The sequence below is a fragment of the Oryctolagus cuniculus genome, chromosome 5 (genome assembly GCF_964237555.1).
Source record: "Oryctolagus cuniculus chromosome 5, mOryCun1.1, whole genome shotgun sequence".
Taxonomy (NCBI): domain Eukaryota; kingdom Metazoa; phylum Chordata; class Mammalia; order Lagomorpha; family Leporidae; genus Oryctolagus; species Oryctolagus cuniculus.
The window spans coordinates 170,405,975-170,415,741 of record NC_091436.1 but is presented as its reverse complement, the minus strand read 5'-3'; the positions used below and the strand labels follow the sequence as shown (position 1 = coordinate 170,415,741).

The 9,767-nt window shown below is 41.6% G+C and overlaps 1 pseudogene; it reads left to right on the top strand.

The window, feature by feature from the left end:
• The first annotated feature begins 8,529 nt into the window (after positions 1 to 8,529).
• On the top strand, positions 8,530 to 9,367 carry LOC138849896 (carnosine N-methyltransferase pseudogene; annotated as a pseudogene).
• The last annotated feature ends 400 nt before the right edge of the window (positions 9,368 to 9,767 follow it).

Here is a 9,767-nt window from a genome sequence, read left to right as displayed (position 1 = left end):
CTTCACCAAGCTAACTGGAAGAGAGAGAGAGGAAAAAAGAAAAAGGTGACTGGTATGGACACGGGTTTCTCTCTCTCCGCTCACCTCTCAAGGGCGAGCAAGACAAAGAGCAGGCGCCATCTTGGACATACATCATAAGCAGAGCGACCTCAGGTCTGCACCGGCCCTGAGCCTAACAGAAAAACCTGACTCTGGGCGGGGCGAATTAACAGGAGATTAGGACCTAGTAAATTTGTGGTGCTACTGAACTGAGACTGTGAAAAAAGAGACGGTGGGGGAGAGAACTCACGGAATTCACGTGAGCACTCTCCAGAGACGCTACAATTCCGTAACTTTGGCAACCCAGTGGGAGACTGAAGGAGAATTTGAGCCCACTCCAAGGGCCGAACAGATTCCCTGTGTGGTCCTTGGGAAAGAGCTTCCGATCTCTGGCTCCTGTGGGTATATCATTTGCCTGCTAACTACCTCCAACTTCGTCCAGCTGTGCAGAATAACTTCCCTTTTGAATCAAAAAAAAAGAGAGAGAGAGGTTTACCATGCCTAACCTGGGAGTGTCACCTTTGGCACACCAAAGAGAGCTCTCAGGCCACACCCATCTCAAGCCCTAAGGCTCCATCAAAAACAGATAGTCCACTTAATCTAGAGTCATAGTATAACAAGAAAAAGCACCACAGTGAAGAAACCAAATATCTCCAATATGACAAATAACAAACGCAAAAACCAAGGTAATAAAAACAAGGAAGTCACCATGAAGCCCTCAACTGAAAAAGACACCCCAATTCAAGATTATGAGGATGATGACATAGAAGAAATGCAAGAAGCAGATCTCAAAAAATTGATAAGAACATTAAGAAGTTCTCAAAAACAAATTCTTGAACTACAGAAATCCTTAATGGACAAGATAGAAAATCTCTCTCGTGAAAATGAAATATTAAGGAGGAATCAAAATGAAATGAAACAACTAGTACAACAGGAAACTGGGATAGTGACTGAAGTGAAGAATTCAATAGATCAAATGAAAAACACAATAGAGAGCCTTACAAACAGAATGGGTGAAGCAGAAGAGAGAATATCGGACTTAGAAGACAGAGAACAGGAAAGGATACAGTCAAACCAAAGAAAAGACGAGGAAATTAGAAATCTAAAACATATTGTCGGGAATCTTCAGGATACTATTAAAAAACCCAACATTCGGGTTCTAGGAGTTCCTGAAGGCATGGAGAGGGAGAAAGGATTAGAAGGCCTTTTTAGTGAGATATTAGCACAAAATTTCCCAGGTTTGGAGAAGGACAGAGAAATCCTGGTACAGGAAGCTCACAGAACCCCTAATAAACACGACCAAAAGAGATCCTCACCACGACACGTTGTAATTAAACTCTCCACAGTGAAACATAAAGAAAAGATCCTAAAATGTGCAAGAGAGAAACGTCAGATTACTCTCAGAGGATCTCCAATCAGACTCACAGCTGACTTCTCATCAGAAACTCTACAAGCTAGGAGGGAATGGAGAGATATAGACCAGGTACTAAGAGAGAACAACTGCCATCCCAGAATATTATATCCTGCAAAGCTCTCATTTGTGAATGAAGGTGAAATAAAGACTTTTCATAACAAACAGAAATTGAAAGAATTTGTTGCCACTCATCCAGCCCTGCAAAAGATGCTTAAAGATGTGTTACACACAGAAACAAAGAAACACGGTCATCAATATGAAAGAAGGTAAAGGAAGGAAACCAAGGAAGGAAAGCTCACAGCAAAAGATCACAGGGAATTCAAAGCATATATTAGATCTTATCTTTGGCAAATGGCAGGGCAAAGTTACCACTTATCATTAGTCACATTGAACGTGAATGGCCTGAACTGTCCAGTTAAAAAGACACCGATTGGCTGATTGGGTTAAGGAACAAAACCCATCTATTTGCTGCTTACAAGAAACACATCTTTCCAACAAAGATCCATACAGACTGAAAGTGAAAGGCTGGAAAAAGATATAATACCATGCCAACAGAAATGAAAAAAGAGCAGGCGTAGCCATCTTAATATCAGACACCATAAACTTTACCACAAAAACCGTTAAGAGAGACAAAGAGGGACACTACATAATGATTAAGGGATCAATTCAACAGGAAGATGTAACTATTATTAATGTATATGCACCTAATTACAGGGCACCGGTTTATCTAAAAGATTTGTTAACGGACTTAAAGGGAGACTTAGACCCCAATACAATAGTACTGGGGGACTTCAATACTCCACTCTCAGAAATAGACAGATCAATAGGACAGAAGATCAACAAGGATACAGTAGATTTAAATGACACTATAGCCCAAATGGATCTAACAGATATATACAGAACTTTCAATCCTACAGCTAAAGATTTTACATTCTTCTCAGCAGTACATGGAACCTTCTCTAGGATTGACCACATACTAGGCCATAAAGCAAGTCTCAGCAAATTTAAAAGAATTAGAATCATACCATGCAGCTTCTCAGACCATAAAGGAATGAAGTTGGAAATTAGCAACTCAGGAATCCCTAGAGCATATGCAAACACATGGAGATTGAACAACATGCTCCTGAATGAACAATGGGTCATAGAAGAAATCAAAAGAGAAATCAAAAACTTTCTAGAAGTAAATGAGGATAACAGCACAACATATCAAAACTTATGGGATACAGCAAAAGCAGTGTTAAGAGGAAACTTTATAGCAATAGGTGCCTACATCAAGAAATTGGAAAGGCACCAAATAGATGAGCTTTCAATTCACCTCAAGGATCTAGAAAACCTACAGCAAACCAGACCCAAATCTAGTAGGAGAAGAGAAATAATTAAAATCAGAGAAGAAATCAACAGGATTGAATCAAGAAAAACATTCCAAAAAATCAGCCTAACGAGGAGCTGGTTTTTTGAAAAAATAAACAAAATTGACACCCCATTAGCCCAACTAACTAAAAAAAGAAAAGACCCAAATCAATAAAATCAGAGATGAAAAAGGAAACATAACAACAGACACCACAGAAATAAAAAGAATCATCAGAAATTACTACAAGGACTTGTATGCCAGCAAACAGGGAAACCTATCAGAAATGGATAGATTCCTGGACACATGCAACCTACTTAAATTGAACCAGGAAGACATCGAAAACCTAAACAGACTCATAACTGAGACAGAAATTGAAACAGTAATAAAGGCCCTCCCTACAAAGAAAAGCCCAGGACCAGATGGATTCACTGCTGAATTCTACCAGACATTTAAAGAAGAACTAACTCCAATTCTTCTCAAACTATTCAGAACAATCGAAGAAGAGGGAATCCTCCCAAATTCTTTCTATGAAGCCAGCATCACCTTAATTCCTAAGCCAGAAAAAGATGCAGCACTGAAAGAGAATTACAGACCAATATCCCTGATGAACATAGATGCAAAAATCCTCAATAAAATTCTTGCCAATAGAATGCAACAACACATCAGAAAGATCATCCACCCAGACCAAGTGGGATTTATCCCTGGTATGCAGGGATGGTTTAATGTGCGCAAGACAATCAATGTGATACACCACATTAACAGACTGCAGAAGAAAAACCATATGATTATCTCAATAGATGCAGAGAAAGCATTTGATAAAATACAACACCCGTTCATGATGAAACTCTAAGCAAACTGGGTTTGGAAGGAACATTCCTCAATACAATCAAAGCAATCTATGAAAAACCCACAGCCAACATCCTATTGAATGGGGAAAAGTTGGAAGCAATTCCACTGAGATCTGGTACCAGGCAGGGATGCCCACTCTCACCACTGCTATTCAATATAGTTCTGGAGGTTCTAGCCAGAGCTATTAGGCAAGAAAAAGAAATTAAAGGGATACAAATTGGGAAGGAAGAACTCAAACTATCCCTCTTTGCAGATGACATGATTCTTTATTTAGGGGACCCAAAGAACTCTACTAAGAGACTATTGGAACTCATAGAAGATTTTGGCAAAGTAGCAGGGTATAAAATCAATGCACAAAAATCAACAGCCTTTGTATACACAGATAATGCCATGGCTGAGGAAGAACTTCTAAGATCAATCCCATTCACAATAGCTACAAAAACAATCAAACACCTTGGAATAAACTTAACCAAGGACGTTAAAGATCTCTATGATGAAAATTACAAAAATAGAAAAGGATACCAAGAAATGGAAAAAATCTTCCATGCTCATGGATTGGAAGAATCAATATCATCAAAATGTCCATTCTCCCAAAAGCAATTTATAAATTCAATGCAATACCAATCAAGATACCGAAGACCTTCTTCTCAGATCTGGAAAAATTGGTGCTGAAATTTATCTGGAGGCACAAGAGACCTCGAATAGCTAAAGCAATCTTGTACAACAAAAACAAAGCCGGAGGCATCACAATACCAGATTTCAGGACATACTACAGGGCAGTTGTAATCAAAACAGCATGGTACTGGTACAGAAACAGATGGATAGACCAATGGAACAGAATTGAAACACCAGAAATCAACCCAAACATCTACAGCCAACTTATATTTGATCAAGGATCTAAACCTAATTCCTGGAGCAAGGACAGTCTATTCAATAAATGGTGCTGGGAAAACTGGATTTCCACGTGCAGAAGCATGAAGCAAGACCCCTACCTTACACCTTACACAAAAATCCACTCAACATGGATTAAAGACCTAAATCTACGACCTGACACCATCAAGTTACTAGAGAACATTGGAGAAACTCTTCAAGATATTGGCACAGGCAAAGAGTTTCTGGAAAAGACCCGGGAGGCACAGGCAGTCAAAGCCAAAATTAACTATTGGGATTGCCTCAAATTGAGAAGTTTCTGTACTGCAAAAGAAATAGTCAGGAGAGTGAAGAGACAACCGACAGGATGGGAAAAAATATTTGCAAACTATGCAACAGATAAAGGGTTAATAACCAGAATCTACAAAGAGATCAAGAAACTCCACAAAAACAAAACCAACAACCCAATTAAGAGATGGGCCAAGGACCTCAATAGACATTTTTCAAAAGAGGAAATCCAAATGGCCAACAGGCACATGAAAAAATGTTCAAGGTCACTAGCAATCAGGGAAATGCAAATCAAAACCACAATGAGGTTCCACCTCACCCCGGTTAGAATGGCTCACATACAGAAATCTACCAACAACAGATGCTGGCGAGGATGTGGGGAAAAAGGGACACTAACCCACTGTTGGTGGGAATGCAAGCTGGTCAAGCCACTATAGAAGTCAGTCTGGAGATCCCTCAGAAACCTGAAGATAACCCTACCGTTCGACCCAGCCATCCCACTCCTTGGAATTTACACAAAGGAATTTAAATTGGCAAACAAAAAAGCGGTCTGCAGCCTAATGTTTATTGCAGCTCAATTCACAATAGCTAAGACCTGGAACCAACCTAAATGCCCATCAACGGTAGACTGGATAAAGAAATTATGGGATATGTACTCTTTAGAATACTATACCGCAGTAAGAAACAACGAAATCCAGTCATTTGCAACAAAATGGAGGAATCTGGAACACATCATGCTGAGTGAAGTAAGCCTGTCCCAAAGGGACAAATACCATATGTTCGCCCTGATCGGTGACAACTGACTGAACACCAAAAAGGAAACCTCCTGAAGTGAAATGGACACTATGGGAAATGGTGACTTGATCAGCATAGCCCTGACTGTTAATGAACAACTTAATACATTATCCCTCTTAGTAGTTTTTTTGTCTGTTCTACTTAATATGACTGGTTTAATTCTGTAATTAATACACAGTTATTCTTAAGTGTTGAAATTTAACTGAAATGTGATCCCTGTTAAACATAAGAGTAGGAATAAGAGAGGGAAGAGATATATAATTTGGGACATGCTCAAGCTGACTTGCCCCAAATGGTAGAGTTAGAAACATACCAGGGGACTCCAATTTAATCCCATCAAGGTGGCATGTACCAATGCCATCTCACTATTCCAAGTGATCAATTTCAGTTCACAATTGATCATAATGAAAGGACTAAGAGTCAAAGGGAGCACATAAACGAGTCTAGTACCTGCTAAAACTAACCGATAGAATAAATAAAGGGGAGGGTGATCCAACATGGGAAGCGAGATACTCAGCAGACTCATAGAATGGCAGATGTCCTAAACAGCACTCTGGCCTCAGAATCAGCCCTAAAGGCATTCCGATCTGGCTGAAAAGCCCATGAGAGTATTTCAGGCATGGAAAGCCAAGACACTCTGGCAAAAAGATCTCTGTGAGTGAGATCCCAGTGGAAAGAACAGGTCTTCAAAGAAGGAGGTACCTTTCTCTGAAGGGAGGAGAGAACCTCCACTTTGACTATGACCTTGTCTAAACAAGATAAGAATCGGAGAACTCAGAGGGCTTCCATAGCCTTGGGAACTCATGACTGGAGCATAGGGAGATTACTGATGCCATAGACAGGAATGTCAATTGGTAAAGTCAACAACAGGAGTCACTGTGCACTTACTCCTCATGTAGGATCTCTGTCCTTAATGTGCTGTGCATTGAGATTTAATGCTATAACGAGTACTCAAACAGTATATTTCACTTTGTGTTTCTATGGGGGTGCAAACTGTTGAAATCTTTACTTAATGCATACTAAACTGATCCTCTGTTAAAAAAAAAAATATCAACTCCCAACTTGACTCTCACTGGGATTAAACATGACAATAGGTCTGATCTGATTTCATCATCATTTAAAAAAAATCATCTATTATTCCTCACTTTATGTTTCTGTGTGGGAGCAAACTGTTGAAATCCTTACTTAATGTATACTAAGCTGATCTTCTGTATATTAAGATAATCGAAAATGAAAAAAAAAAAAAACAAATAACGTGTCTCGGGGCCAGTGCTGTGGCATAGTGAGTAAAGGCAAACCCTGCAGTGCTGGTATCCCATAGGGGCACCGGTTTGAGAGCCAGCTGTTCCTCTTCTGATCCATCTCTCTGCTATGTCCTGAAAAAACAGAAGATGGCCCAAGTCCTTGGGCCCCTGCACCCACATGGGAGACCTGGAAGAAGCTCCGGGCTCCTGGCTCCTGATTGGCTCAGCTCCAGCCATTGCAGCCAACTAGAGAGTGGACCAGCAGATGTAAGAGCTCGCTCCCTCTCTGCCTCTCTCTCTGTGTGTAACTCAAGTAAATAAATTTTTAAAAAAGTCTCTCATTTGTACATGTTTTTAAAAGGACAGAGATGTCCCTGGCACTACAGATGCTGTGGTTAATAAAACAGGGCTCCTCTTTTGCATGAGCTTAGACTAGTGGTGAGTAACTTTAGAGATGTACATTTTGTTAGAATTTGAAAGGCAAAGTAACAGGGAGAGAAGACAGGGAAAGAGCTTGAGAGACAGACATCTTCTATCCTCTGGTAAATTGTCCAAATGGCCACTGCAGCAGTGGTTGGGCCGGGCCACAGCCAGGACATGGAGCTCCATCTGGGTCTCACGCATGCACCCAAGGAATGGGACAATTTTCTGCTTTCTTGCCAGGCATTATACAAGGGAGCTAGATAGGAAGTGGGGTTACAGGTACTAAAATTCATGATCTATGGGTGCAGACTCTGCTCAGACTGCTGCTCCACTACACAGAACCCTAGCTATGATTGTGTTAAATGCTTGATAGAGCAAGTGAATTCTAATCCCATTAAGTCTGAAGTGCTGAGACATGTCTACATAATCAGAGGTGGAATGAGGTAAAGGGGACCAGGGCATTGTTTTAGGAGAAAAAATGAGAACTCAAGGGCAGGAAGGTAAGGGATCAAAGCCAGAACAAGGCAAGCAGGGAGAAAGAAATACTGATGTTTGGAAGCACTGGATGACAGGATGTTTGTCTAATGACGAGTGTGCTCACAGGAGGTCAGGAACATGCATCTCAGTGAGGCACACTGCAGGGTCCTGCATCTACTTGCAGAAGAAGCTAGGCCACAGCTTCTCTTTCCTGTAAGTGCAGGAATAGAGTTTGCAACTGGCAGACAAGAAAGCAAAAGTGACGGGGTGGGCAGGGTCATACAGCTAAGCTCCTGTCAGATCACAAAGACTAGAAAGGATGGCTTCAGGTGCCTGGGCCCAGCCCTGTCCCGTCTTCCTTAGACCCATCTGCTTTGGTCCTGGGACCAATGGGAGAGTATGAATGGAAGCAGGTCTTCTTTGCTGAGCTTGATGCCCAGAGATGACCTGCCAGGCCTTACACCAGGTGTCCAAGCCATATCTTGGGGAGCCTTGGAGTGGCATACAAGAGCCCCTGCAGCCGTGGGAAGATCTCCATTGCCATGGGCCCCAGGAATTGTGCCCATGACACATCAGAGTACAGGACCTTGGAAATATTTCATGGTAGTATGTGAACAAATCCTGTCACTGTGCCTTGGGCCAACTCTTACTAAGGCCTTGCATAGCCCTTTAACCCTGTGGGGAATGCCAAGGATCCCACAGCACCTCAGGGATTCCAGCATGGAGGCAGCACTGAGGAGAGCAGGGAGTGAAATGTGCACTGAGTTTGCAGCAGGTCCATGTTAGCACCATCAAGAGGAGGACGGAGCAGCTGCCACCAAGCCAAGGGTGGTGGCAGGGATGCAGCAGAGGAGTTTAGCACAGCTTCCTGCCACTCAGATGCCAAAGGCTGCTGGCCAGAAAGCAGCGGCAGCTGTGCTGGAAGTGGTGCGGTGGAATCACTGTTCTCCACCCTGCACTGGGGCTCGGCCATGGCGATGTCCTCTGCTGCCTTGAGCAGCATGGAGGAGGAAAAGGAGAGGCTGGAACACTAGCACTTCTGGAGATCACGAATTCTTTCGGCCACTATGGCCCCAGAATGTAAGAGTTGGCACATTGAATAGAAAGAGAATTTTGATAACTTCCAGCTAATCAGCAGAAATTGCTTCCTCAATATCTTAACTTGGACAAGATCTCAAACTGCATTTCTCCTAATCAAGGCATGCTAATGACCATTGTGAATGACTACATACTTATTTTAAGAAATAAAGGATATGGAGAATATGGAAAGATCTCACCAGCATCTACATTTGACATGAGTAAGTGAAAATCCAAGTGAAACACTTTGTGAGACTATAGTGAAACTGGCGAAGCAGGATGGGATTTCTGCTACCAGCCAATCATTATAAAAATGTTTTTTAAATTTTCAAAGATATGGGATCCTTCAAAAACAAATATTCTGGTATGTGGTGCTGAGCTAGGAAGATTGGCCTGGAAAATATCTATGCTCAGTTATGGTTGTCAAAGAAAGAATGGAGACTTTTGTGATTTTTCCCTAGGTTTATAGTAAATAGATGCTTTGAAATTAATAAATATAACCTTTATCCCTGGCCCTTAGTTTCCTCAAATGTTCTATAAAGGAAGCACATGATCTGCCTGCATCTTGACAGTCATCATTTTTCCAGAGAAAAATTTCAGAAGAAGTTGGCAAAGGCACAGCTTGTGTATGTGGAAGGGATTGAGGCTGTCATTGAGAACTCCTGAAAATGGTACCCGAGCCAACTCTCATAGGCAGTGAAACAAATGTGCTATGTAGAAGACACCCAGGACCAGTGCTGATTCAAACAGAAGTTGAGGCAGAAGTCCTATGAAGCAAAGATCAAACAGTAGTGCAGAAACCTCCATTTGTGTCCATTTCCCAATCTGGATACCTTGGAGAACCATGCATAAAGTTCTAAAACACTATCCAGAACATTCTGATATCAGTTATCTAAGACATTAAGGGAGGGAGTGTGCCCTCTTTGTAGAACTTTCTGCC